Below are 14,501 nucleotides of genomic sequence, written 5' to 3' on the forward strand. Positions count from 1 at the left end.
CACGGGAGGTCAGGTTGGTTGATGCATGTCATCGATCCCAATTGCGTGGATCGATGCTCATGATGTTAATCACTGGATTGTCTGTTCCAGATTCGATTATTTACAGACCGCCGGCATATAGCTGGAATATTGCTTAGTGCGGCCTTAAACAACAAACAAACAAATATGACGGCTATCAGTGGTAGTAGATGTAGTTGTAATAGTAATAGTAGTAGTTGTAGTAGTAGTATTTGTAGTAGTAGTAGTAGTAGTTGTAGTAGTAGCAGCGGTAGTAGTAGTAGTAGCAGTAGTAGTAGTAATTGTTGTAGTAGTAGTAGTAGAAGTAGTAGCAACAGTTGTAGTTGCAGTAGCAGTAGTTGTTGTAGAAGTAGTAGTAGTAGTTGTAGTAGAAGTAGTAGTAGTAGTAGCAGCAGCAGTAACAGTTGCAGTAGTTGTAGTAGTACCAGTAGTAGTAGTAGCAGTAGTAGTAGTAGTTGTAGTAGTAGTAGTAGCAGTAGCAGTAGTAGTAGTAGTACCAGTAGCAGCAGTAGTAGTGGTAGTAGTTGTAGTAGTAGTAGTAGCAGCAGTAGTAGTTGCAGTAGTAGTAATTGTAGCTGTTGTTGTAGTAGTAGTAGTTGTAGTAGCAGTAGTAGTAGTTATTGTTGTAGTAGTAGTAGAAGTAGTAGCAACAGTTGTAGTTGCAGTAGCAGTAGCAGTTGTTGTTGTTGTTGTAGTAGTAGTAGCAGCAGTAGTAGTTGCAGTAGTAGTAGTAGTAGTACACTATTCAGAAACAGTGATCGTCTGTAAGTAAGCTGTCCGCTGTGGCGTCAGGTCACGCGATGACAACATCAATTTTCGTTTGTCTCCTGAACACAAGTCGGTTTTTAACGTTTTTGTGCTACTAATATTGAGTTTAGAATATTTCTTTCTTCTAGATACTTGTTTTAACATGCTTAATGACTGAATGGAGAAATTAGCAGATGGATTCAGTGCAAAGAGGGTCACGAAGAAGTTGTTATCCATATATTGTGTCTACAAAGTACCCCCGCTACTGTGTGTTACGTCACGACTGTGCCTGTTTGCGCTTAGACGGAACCCAGTCGCAAAAACGGCCACGAGAGTATCACGAGTCGCTATTCGGGTTGTCCCGGAAGAACACGAGTTGGTCACGAATGACGGCTTAGTATGTACAGTCATGGATTATTGCGTTCCGCCATTACTCGTCAAAGTAGAGTATATGTCCACAAAACACGCTCGTCTGTTTTATGGAACCCGCTGATTCCGTACTTGGTTTAGACGAACACGAAGGTTTAAACCCTATCCTGACCTGCACTGTTTTCCAGGACTATAAGAGTATCCACCCATGACAACCTTTTCTCGGTAAACAGTTGAATGTACCAGGATAAATCTTCAGGGGAGACAACCCACGCATGTATAAAACATAAACATTGAAGCGTCTCTCACACGCCGTACAGTACTTGTCAGCACTTGATTTCCTATTTTTGTGTTGGATCACCACAGTGAGATCATGGGCATAAGTTACACGACACATGTCGCAAATGCTACAGGTGAAAATATCTTTGCAAGAGTGGGCGAGGACAAGATCGTAGTCAAATCACTTGGAGGGGGGCGTTAACAGGAAAGTAGGTGTCAAAGGCTTCAAGTGAGAAATCGATGTTCATGGTGATGTAAAGATCCACATTGGAAAACTACTACATGATGGGTTTGTAGCCATCGGATCTCGCGACTATCTGCCGTTCCCTGCAGACCGCCTCCGTGGTCTAGTGGTAGAGCGTCCGCCCGGAGAGCGGAAGGTCCGGGGTTCGATCCCCGGCCGCGTCATACCAAAAGACGTTAAAAGATGGTACTTGTTGTAACCCTGTCTGGCGCTCGGCATTAAGGGGCTAAAACAAGGACTGGTCGGCTCGGAGTCAGTATACTGTGTCTGAGTGGGGTATTCATGTTAAACTGCGGCATGGTATCTCAGTGAGCTAGCACTATAAATCGGCATCAGTCCGGACTAGTACAAGCAGCCACACACACACACACGTGCATGCACGTCGCTATATAAGTGCAATAATCTTGGACGCGACGTTAAACCCAATTTCACCTCACCTCACCCGTTCCCTGCAAACAAAGAACCCTATGTGTCTGTCATTACAGAGAGTGGGTACATGGTGAGTCACAACTACAGGCCGGGAAGGGATATATCGGTTATCGTAACGGCCGATTTGACCATCAAACCGACAAAGTATGGCCACATTTGGATTGACATGGATGGGAAACATCATTAGACAGCAAGGATGTGTAACCCCAAGAACTGGATTTGATTCATGAGGTAGTAATGATTGGTCAAGTTTGATTGACCTGAGGCAAGAAAGCCGAGCGTCAGGGGGTGACGTCACGCTAAATAGAACTCACAAGCGACAGGCGACAATGTGTTACCAGGCGTGGTGTAATAATGGGGAAGCCCCGTGTTGTGAAATCCCAGTAATACTACTATTCAACACAGAGCACGAATCCCACGAATCGCCACGATTTGTAAATTTTAGGATTCGTGGAATTTACCAAATAATCTGGTTCAATTCGTGACGCTCTACGATCTAGTTACGATACAGGTACGATATAGTTACGAATATTCGTAGGATTCGGCTGGATTCGCATGAATATTGTCAAGAATTCACTACGATTTACAAGAAGCTATTACGAATACTGCACGAAAGTTAGGAATCAGTTACGAATCAGTTTAGAATACGCCGAATGCATGTGCGAATCAGGTACGAATAAAAATGAATTCGTGACTATTCTTGACAATGTTTGGGGTTTTCCCTCAAGATAGCTATGAAAAGGCCCACACCCATGCTCGGGCATCAGCTCAAAAATGGATGTCCAACGTAGAGCAGCTGTATTATTGGCCCTCGAACTTGAGTATCAACACCAGCTGCTGATAGCTAGAAGCAGCCAATGACCTGAAATCAATGTAAATTTCCTTATATACCCAATTTGCCGGCAATCGTAGCTGATTCGTGATTGAATCGTGAGCTTCGTACCTGCTTCGGCGTGTATTCGCTGGATTCGTGACAGATTCGTAGCCGATTCGTCGGAAAGCCACGAATTCACGAATCCCCAAATGAGTTAAGAATACCTACGAATGCCTACGAATCGATTACGATTCAGTTATGATGCCTAAGAATGCATTACGAATTTGTTACGAATTAACTACGATATTTTTTAATCGGGAGTTCGTGGCCAAAACTTTGAACAGCTCAAAACTTTTGCCACGAATTCCCGATAGCTCAAGAATTGCAAGAACTAACTACGAATATATGCTAATCAGTTAAGAATTTCACGAGCTGATTACGATTCAACTACGAATCCTAAAATTTATCAATTCGTGGGATTTGTGGTCTGTGTGGAATAGTAGCATAAGATGAACAATGAAGCAATATGTAACCCTGGACTTCATACATCTTCAATGGGCAATGTAAACTGCATTATTTGAAATTCCTGAAGATCCGGGGTAGAAAAGGTCCACAGCAACTCATGCTTGTTGTAACAGACGACTATGCTTGTCGTAATGCCCCCTTTCACTACGACCACGAATATTCCGAATCGCCCCAGTCGGGAACTTTCGAAATGCGTGATGATTCGGCTAATAATGCAAACTTTCGTGGATAATCGGGTTGAAAAATATGAAGAATGCCAGGAATGGGTTAAGAATTATGTACGACTTACAAAATTCATGTACGGATCATGCACGAATTGTAAGAATCACCTACGACTAAGTTACGAATATGCCGAATGTTGTTCTTACTTAATTCAACAGAACAGAACAAAATTTATTTCGTATAGTCTGGCCATGAGGCCAATAGTACAGATGGTTGGATAATATTTGACATATTGTGACAGAGCGCTTCAGTTAATATTGGCTTTGGAATTTCTTTGTTTAAACATTTTATCTAAATAAAGAGCTAGCTGAAATAGAATGTTGTCGTTATTTATTGTGAGTAACAATACAAGCTTGTGCAGGGTAGGATATTGATAATAATACGAGGGCAAATATCTTATCCTTAAGTTAATATAAGCTAGACATACATATAAATAGTGCATGGTATTCATCATCTAAGTCTTCTTTACAGAAAGTGCATAGACTGTCAGCTAAGTCATGGTCACGAGACATTCTATATTTATGTATTTTAAAATCATTTGAACAACATCTAAATTTTGTTAAATATCTTCTTAAATTTACAGTCTTAATCGATGATAGATATTTTTCAGGTAGTAGTAAGGATTTGTAAGTGCGATATAAATCTAGCCTTGGTGAATAAGATATACAATCTGACCATTCTTGCATAAACAAATCTCTTGTTCTTTCCTTAAATGTATAAATATAAACATCACAGTCTCCGACATCTTGCATCAACCATACATAACCAAAACCATAACTAAACAATGTATATCTTACAAATGAAACCCAATTTGTATAACCTAATTAATCATATTTACACAGCATGAAATAGCAATGTTGTGGATATTTACCTAGAGGCATTCTTAATAGTTTAATCCAGTAGTTAATTATTCTCACAACACCATGTTCATACATTCTCGTTCTTCCAAGTTCACCTAATACAGCTGCATTTGAATATTTGTATCCTATTTTCAAAGTATATTTACAAAATTTAGTATGTATAATTTCAATGCTTTTTCTTACTTCTGTACACCATATTTCCGCCCCATATAGCAAAATGGGTAAATTTTACAATCAAATATTTTAAAGTATGTATCAACGTTTACGTCTGGATATTTTACCATCATTCTTTTAATTGGCACTAGAGCCTTGTTTGCCCGTTTAGCTAAAGTAACACATGCTTGGGTAAACATATTTCTACATGAAATTAGAATACCAAGATATTTGTAGTATGACACCACTTCAAACTGTTCACCATTAATAAACCATTTTTCATGTTGTGATAGAGGCCCTCCATTTTTAAATACCATAATTTTACTCTTATGAATGTTTACTGTTAGTCCCCATTTATAGCAGTATCTTCTAAACTAGTTATTTTGTTTTGCAGATTTATAATAAAATCAGCAAGTATGGACACATCATCTGCAAATAAGAGCAACAATATTTCATCAATATCACAATCAATGAAGATACCACGAGTGTGATCACTCTTCATAACATTTACTAGTTCGCCTATGTACATCAAAAACAGTAGCGGTGAAAGCAATCATCCTTCTATAACACCGCATGAGGTGTCAAATAAATCAGTAACATGTGAAGAACTTAGCTTTCAGCTTAAACGTTGCTATACATACATTTAAGTACATTAAGTACATTTCCATGGATGCACTGTGTCAAACCTAAATGCAGTAATGTTGTCCTATCAACCATAGCAAAAGCTTTCTTAAAATCAATGAACAAATAGTAAAATTTACCTCCTTTTTTCCTTAAACATTTATGTGCGAGTGAATGGAGAACAAACATATTATCAATAGTGGAATGTCCCTCTCTAAAATCAAACTGTGATTCGGATATTCAATTTTGAAGTTCAAACTAAAGTGTAAGTCTTGTATTAATTACTGATGCAAAGCTTTTCCCCATAATATTTCGGAGGATGATACCTCTATAATTACTTGGGTCAGTTCTACTTCCTTGCTTAAAGAGAGTGGTAATAAGCCAATTATTTCAAGCCTGTGGAAAATATCCCTTCTTTAATACTTCATGAAAAAGTATTAATAAATAAGGCATTATGATATCACAAGATTCTTTAAATATTTCAGGTGGCAGACCATCAGTTCCTGGAGATTCCCAAGTTTTCAATTTTTTCAATGCATGTTTAATTTCTTCTTTAGTTATTACAACTCCTATAAAGTCATCACACTGTGCACATTTCTCACAATTAGCAAAATTATGATCTAGAATGTAATTCTTTACATATTCGTTAAACGCAGCATCTGATTCTATCTCTGGATTTAAAAGTTTCTTAAAATAGGACAGCCATTCTTCTCTTGATATTTCTTTCCTTAATTGTTGGTAAGATCCACATAGTTTCTTAATTAGTTTCTAGAATATTTTACAATCTTTGTCTTGTGCTGCTTTAGAAATATCCTCCTCCATAATCTTTTCTTTTAAGTCCTTTTTCTTCTGTTTGCACAATGATTCTTCAAAGATATATATTCTGTGTAATATTCAGTACTATTTGTCTTTCTAAAAAGGTTTAACGCTTTATGTTGTTTTGTTTTTTTAGCACCGTGGCAGCTCTTGTCGAACTATTGTGGTTGCTGGTTAATTATCTTGGTTCTTTTTCCAGTAGTAAAATGAAAACCTGTCTTGACAAGTGATTCACTAACAGCTAATGGTAATTGTTCAACAATGTAATCAATATCATGTACAACTGCCTTTTTGAATGTCTGTATATTAAAAGTTTGTTTTTACTAAGGTGGTTGATACAGTTGGACTACATCAAATTTCAAAACACAGTAGGTTTATCTCCATTCTACCATGACGGCAACAGCGATTTGAAAACGACGCTTTCTTCATTGAAGAGGACTTCATCAGTTAGTTAGTGATATCATTTTAATTATGATTTTACTGTCATTATTATACCTCCAGATTATTATTAAAAAAAGTTAGATAATTATTTCAAATCAAACATACTCCTGTAGAGTTCTACGAAAACCAGCCTGTTCACCTTTCAGCAAATTTTACCCGTCTTGTCGTAAACTGGGATACGATCGCATGCATCAGTCATGTCAGGGAGCCTGACCACCCGATCTTGTTTGTTTCCTCTTACGACAAGAATGGGTTTGTGAATACTAGTTCTAACCCGGATCTTCACGGTGATGAAAGGAAAGAAGGATATCATTGTCTTGGTAAGAAATGTGAAACTGCTTTCCATACAGACGCCAGGCCTTATTACATTGTTGTCCGTGTTCCGTATCCATGACGCTGAATAAATCTTGTAAGATTTACCTTTAGAATTCCTCGGGAGAAAAGATGCAAGTGACACCAGCATTATTTGTGTTAACAAAGGAAAATATGTCGAATTTTCACTCCTTGAAATGTAGCGGATAAACGTAAACCTTGAATTTCTTTTTCGCACGTTATTTTCGTTTAGGGATATATTTGAATATGACCAGAAACCTTCTGAATATAGCGAATACTGGCTGTCCGTTATCGTATTGTGCACGATGATGCGTAAAACCACACTGACGTGAAAACTTGACACTATATACAGAAATGGTAGTAGTTTGTTTGTTGTTTAACGCCGCACTCAGCAATATTTCAGCTATACGACGGCGGTCTGTAAATAATTGAGTCTGGGCCAGACAATCCAGTGATTGACATCATGAGCATCAATCCACGCAATTCGGATACGATGACGTGCATCAACCAAGTCAGCGAGCCTGACCACCCGATCCCGTTAGTCGCCTCTTACGACAAGCATTGTCGCCTTTTACGACAAGCATCGGTTGCTGAAGACCTATTCTACCCCGGATTTTCATTGGTCAGTAGTAGTAGTAGTAGTAGTAGTAGTAGTAGTAGTAGTAGTAGTAGTAGTAGTAGTTGTTGTAGTTGTTGTTGTTGTTGTTGTTGTTGTTGTTGTTGTTGTGGTAGTAGTAGTATATGATCATACGTTAATGTCCACATCCCCATGTACTAAGGTAAGGTGATCATACGTTAATTTTGACATCACCATGCAAAAGGATCAGGTAATCATATTCAGTTTATCATGCACACAGATATATGGTAGTTTATTTTATTCTTAAACAATGATTGTAACAGAATTACATTGTTTCTATTGAGATTCAGTAAATCCTCATTGCATTGTATTTGGACAGTGATTACTTGTCAATAATTTTGTACTGTTGAATGTAAGCAGTTTTGAGGAAGTTACTATATTTACATTATGGACTGAGATAGAGTGTTATTGAAACTTGTGGAATATTCCATGTTGTGATAGCACTGTGTGGAAATAGCTAGTTAGACTTATAAAAGGGGACAAAAAGGTGGCTCTCGGATCTCACGCACATCTCGTTACATCAAGACCAGCGTTCGTGTGAAGAGCACTCATCATCCCCGATTCCCCGTCAGGACTTTTTTGGAAGCTTGACCGCTGTCGCCGCTGGTGAACATGTTATAATCACTGACCTTTGCTAACATAACTGTAGTTTTGTATTTGATACTGATCACTGTCATCATATTATTTACTGCCACTGACTATTGTACTACCAATCTATTGTGTACTGCCATTGTAATTGCTGTCCAGTAAATTGTTTGATTTGTAAACCTAATGAATTTTGTAATACAACTCTTAATTGTATACCATTTGTTTGTTGTTTGTTAATGTCACACTAAGTTCTTTTACGTACAGATTTCTGCGTTAACATATTGTTTCAATTTGGCAATCGACATGTAACAATGGAGTGATCGACAAACTCATGCGCGACGATAAGGTAATGATAAGTTACTGTCGACATTCCTGTGCACAAAATCTAGGTGATGATAAGTTACTGTCGACATCACCATACACAAAGATAAGGTAATGATAAGTTACTGTCGACATTCCTGTGCACAAAATCTAGGTAATGATAAGTTACTGTCGACATCACTATACACAAAGATAAGGTAATGATAAGTTACTGTCGACATCACCATACACAAAGATAAGGTAATGATAAGTTACTGTCGACATCACCATACACAAAGATAAGGTAATGATAAGTTACTGTCGACATCACCATACACAAAGATAAGGTAATGATAAGTTACTGTCGACATTCCTGTGCACAAAATCTAGGTAATGATAAGTTACTGTCGACATCACTATACACAAAGATAAGGTAATGATAAGTTACTGTCGACATCACCATACACAAAGATAAGGTAATGATAAGTTACTGTCGACATCACCATACACAAAGATAAGGTAATGATAAGTTACTGTCGACATCACCATACACAAAGATAAGGTAATGATAAGCTACTGTCGACATCACCATACACAAGGATAAGGTAATGATAAGTTACTGTCGACATCACCATACACAAGGATAAGGTAATGATAAGTTACTGTCGACATCACCATACACAAAGATAAGGTAATGATAAGTTACTGTCGACATCACCATACACAAAGATAAGGTAATGATAAGTTACTGTCGACATCACCATACACAAAGATTAGGTAATGATAAGTTACTGTCGACATCACCATACACAAAGATAAGGTAATGATAAGTTACTGTCGACAACACCATACACAAAGATTAGGTATTGATAAGTTACTGTCGACATCACAATACACAAAGATAAGGTAATGATAAGTTACTGTCGACATCACCATACACAAAGATTAGGTAATGATAAGTTACTGTCGACATCACCATACACAGAGATTAGGTGAGGATAAGTTACTGTCGACATCACCATACACAAAGATAAGGTAATGATAAGTTACTGTCGACATCACCATACACAAAGATAAGGTAATGATAAGTTACTGTCGACATCACCATACACAGAGATAAGGTAATGATAAGTTACTGTCGACATCACCATACACAAAGATTAGGTAATGATAAGTTACTGTCGACATCACCATACACAAAGATTAGGTAATGATAAGTTACTGTCGACATCACCATACACAAAGATTAGGTAATGATAAGTTACTGTCGGCATCACCATACACAAAGATAAGGTAATGATAAGTTACTGTCGACATCACCATACACAAAGATTAGGTAATGATAAGTTACTGTCGACATCACCATACACAAAGATTAGGTAATGATAAGTTACTGTCGACATCACCATACACAAAGATTAGGTAATGATAAGTTACTGTCGACATCACCATACACAAAGATTAGGTAATGATAAGTTACTGTCGACATCACCATACACAAAGATAAGGAAATGATAAGTTACTGTCGACATCACGATACACAAACATAAGGTAATGATAAGTTACTGTCGACATCACCATACACAAAGATAAGGTAATGATAAGTTACTGTCGACATCACCATACACAAAGATAAGGTAATGATAAGTTACTGTCGACATCACCATACACAAAGATAAGGTAATGATAAGTTACTGTCGACATCACCATACACAAAGATTAGGTAATGATAAGTTACTGTCGACATCACCATACACAAAGATAAGGTAATGATAAGTTACTGTCGACATCACCATACACAAAGTTTAGGTAATGATAAGTTAATGTCGACATCACGATACACAGAGATAAGGTAATGATAAGTTACTGTCGACATCACGATACACAAAGATTAGGTAATGATAAGTTACTGTCGACATCACCATACACAGAGATTAGGTGAGGATAAGTTACTGTCGGCATCACCATACACAAAGATAAGGTAATGATAAGTTACTGTCGAAATCACCATACACAAAGATTAGGTAATGATAAGTTACTGTCGACATCACCATACACAAAGATTAGGTAATGATAAGTTACTGTCGACATCACCATACACAAAGATTAGGTAATGATAAGTTACTGTCGACATCACCATACACAAAGATAAGGTAATGATAAGTTACTGTCGACATCACCATACACAGAGATTAGGTAATGATAAGTTACTGTCGACATCACCATACACAGAGATTAGGTGAGGATAAGTTACTGTCGACATCACCATACACAAAGATAAGGTAATGATAAGTTACTGTCGACATCACCATACATAGTGATTAGGTGAGGACGAGTTACTGTCGACATCACCATACACAAAGATAAGGTAATGATAAGTTACTGTCGACATCACCATACACAAAGATTAGGTAATGATAAGTTACTGTCGACATCACCATACACAAAGATTAGGTAATGATAAGTTACTGTCGACATCACCATACACAAAGATAAGGTAATGATAAGCTACTGTCGACATCACCATACACAAAGATAAGGTAATGATAAGTTACTGTCGACATCACCATACATAGTGATGAGGTGAGGACGAGTTACTGTTGACATCACCATACACAAAGATAAGGTAATTATAAGTTACTGTCGACATCACCATACACAAAGAAAAGGTAATGATAAGTTACTGTCGACATCACCATACACATAGATTAGGTAATGATAAGCTACTGTTGACATCACCATACACAAAGATAAGGTAATGATAAGTTACTGTCGACATCACCATACACAAAGATTAGGTAATGATAAGTTACTGTCGACATCACCATACACAAAGATAAGGTAATGATAAGTAACTGTCGACATCACCATACACAAAGTTAAGGTAATGATAAGTTACTGTCGACATCACCATACACAAAGATTAGGTAATGATAAGTTACTGTCGACATCACCATACACAAAGATAAGGAAATGATAAGTTACTGTCGACATCACGATACACAAAGATAAGGTAATGATAAGTTACTGTCGACATCACGATACACAAAGATAAGGTAATGATAAGTTACTGTCGACATCACCATACACAAAGATAAGGTAATGATAAGTTACTGTTGACATCACCATACACAAAGATAAGGTAATGATAAGTTACTGTCGACATCACCATACACAAAGATAAGGTAATGATAAGTTACTGTCGACATCACCATACACAAAGATAAGGTAATGATAAGTTACTGTCGACATCACCATACACAAAGATTAGGTAATGATAAGTTACTGTCGACATCACCATACACAAAGATAAGGTAATGATAAGTTACTGTCGACATCACGATACACAAAGATTAGGTAATGATAAGTTACTGCCGACATCACCATACAAAAAGATAAGGTAATGATAAGCTACTGTCGACATCACGATACACAAAGATTAGGTAATGATAAGTTACTGTCGCGGCACCATACACAAAGATAAGGTAATGATAAGTTACTGTTGACATCACCATACACAAAGATAAGGTAATGATAAGTTACTGTCGACATCACCATACACAAAGATAAGATTATGATAAGCTACTGTCGACATCACCATACACAAAGATAAGATAATGATAAGTTACTGTCGACATCACCATACACAAAGATTAGGTAATGATAAGTTACTGTTGACATCACCATACACAAAGATAAGATAATGATAAGTTACTGTCGACATCACCATACACAAAGATAAGGTAATGATAAGTTACTGTCGACATCACCATACACAAAGATAAGGTAATGATAAGTTACTGTCGACATCACCATACACAAAGATAAGGTAATGATAAGTTACTGTCGACATCACCATACACAAAGATAAGGTAATGATAAGTTACTGTCGACATCACGATACACAAAGATAAGGTAATGATAAGTTACTGTCGACATCACCATACACAAAGATAAGGTAATGATAAGTTACTGTCGACAATACCATACACAAATATTAGGTAATGATAAGTTACTGTCGACATCCATATGCACAGAGATTAGGTGAGGACGAGTTACTGTCGACATCACCTTACACAAAGATTAGGTAATGATAAGTTGCTGTGGACATCCATATGCACAGAGATTAGGTGAGGATGAGTTAGTGTCAACATCCCCATGCACAAAGACACGGTTAACTTTTATTTGTTTATTTTGACATAGACATTTAGCTTTACATTCAGTGACAAATATCACCTTCAATATCGCTGCCCGCTTTAACATGAGGGGATAGGGTGGTGATGGGCATACTCACTTTGTATTATTCAATGACATATATACCGACAGAAGCCAATGTCCATTTCGGTTGGTCCTTTGAAGCAATGATTGTCAAACGAGACTTCAGTGTTACTTCTGTCTCAATGTCCAAACAACAAACTCCCACCTAATAGAGGGGGTAGCAAACTTTCAAAATGTGTTGCATTGTCTGATGTTAACACTCTTCAATCATTGGACAGGGGATGAACGTGTTTCGCACAGTTCCTGTTTTCCAAGCCAAGACAATTCAGTCTCGTTGACGTGTTAGATGTCCAATGTACAAGACAATTTAGTCTCGTTGACGTGTTAGATGCCCAATGTACAAGACAATTCAGTCTCGTTGACGTGTTAGATGTCCAATGTACAAGACAATTCAGTCTCGTTGACGTGTTAGATGTCCAATGTACAAGACAATTCAGTCTCGTTGGCGTGTTAGATGTCCAATGTACAAGACAATTCAGTCTCGTTGACGTGTAAGATGTCCAATATACAAGACAATTCAGTCTCGTTGACGTGTTAGATGTCCAGTGTACAAGACAATTCAGTCTCGTTGACGTGTTAGATGTCCAATGTACACGACAATACAGTCTCGTTGACGTGTTAGATGTCCAATGTACAAGACAATTCAGTCTCGTTGACGTGTTAGATGTCCAATGTACAAGTTTGTCTCGCTGGTGTTTTCGATATTGAAGTCAATTCAGTCAGTCTAGGGTATTCCAAGTTCGTTGTTCTGCATTTTGAACTTTTCTGGTTACACACTTCTTTTCCTTTACAACAGTTAACAATAACAAATTACATGCAGCTATGATGTAATCGCTGAATCATGTGTGAACTCAAAGTCCAGTATTTTAACACACATTAATGTTTACCCAAGGCAAAATATGCAAGGTGAGAACAGCTGCAAGTGTAGGGTTCCGATGTCGCCTTCTGTCGATACAAAACAACGTTCAACGTCCTAAATTAGTGTCAAGAAGGTAATTCCATCCTCACTGCTATGTGGATAATTATCAAAGCCAGTATCTTAAAGTTGCATTCCTTGCTGTCTAATGCTGTTTCCCATCAACGTCCATCCAAATGTGGCCATACTTCGTCTGCTTTATGGTCAAATCGGCAGTTACGATAACCGATTTGTCGTTTCCCGGTCTGTAGTTGTGACACGGCCTGCCCCCACTCTGTGTAATGACGGACACATAGGGTTCGTTGGATGTAGGGAACGCCAGATAGTCGTGGGGTCCGATGGCTACAAACCCATCATGTAGTAGTTTGTCAATTAGGTATTTTACATCAGCATGAGCCTCAGTTCCTTCATTTACGCCTTCGGCACCGACATCCACTTTACCACCAGCATCAACTTCTTGGACTAAGATCTTATCCTCGGCGACTCTTGCAAAGATCTTCTCCTTTGTAGCATTTGCCACGTGTATATTGGAATGCCCGCTGAGGTGCCACGGTACACTATTGCCCATGATCTCAATGTTATGCTCATCCACAGATAGTATGAAATCGAGTGCTGTAAAGTACTGTGCGACGAGTGAGACACACTTTGAGGTTGATATGCTTTATACATGCGTGGTTACATCCTGGTACATGAAACTATTCCTGGAGAAAATGATCTTGTCAGTTCGCATGGGTGGTTACTCACTTGTATTCTGATCGCACTGATTCTAAATTCGGTCAGAGTATGATCCAATATTCTGAGGAAGGGGGAAGGTGTGGGTTGGGTTGGGTGTGACTGTTGGTGCGTGGGTGGTGGTGGTAGTAGTAGTGTTGTGGTGTTTTGTCTAGAAAAAAAACTGGACAAACAAATGT

The sequence above is a fragment of the Haliotis rufescens genome, unplaced genomic scaffold (assembly GCF_023055435.1).
Source record: "Haliotis rufescens isolate VD_foot unplaced genomic scaffold, xgHalRufe1.0.p SCAF_91, whole genome shotgun sequence".
NCBI classification, from domain to species: domain Eukaryota; kingdom Metazoa; phylum Mollusca; class Gastropoda; order Lepetellida; family Haliotidae; genus Haliotis; species Haliotis rufescens.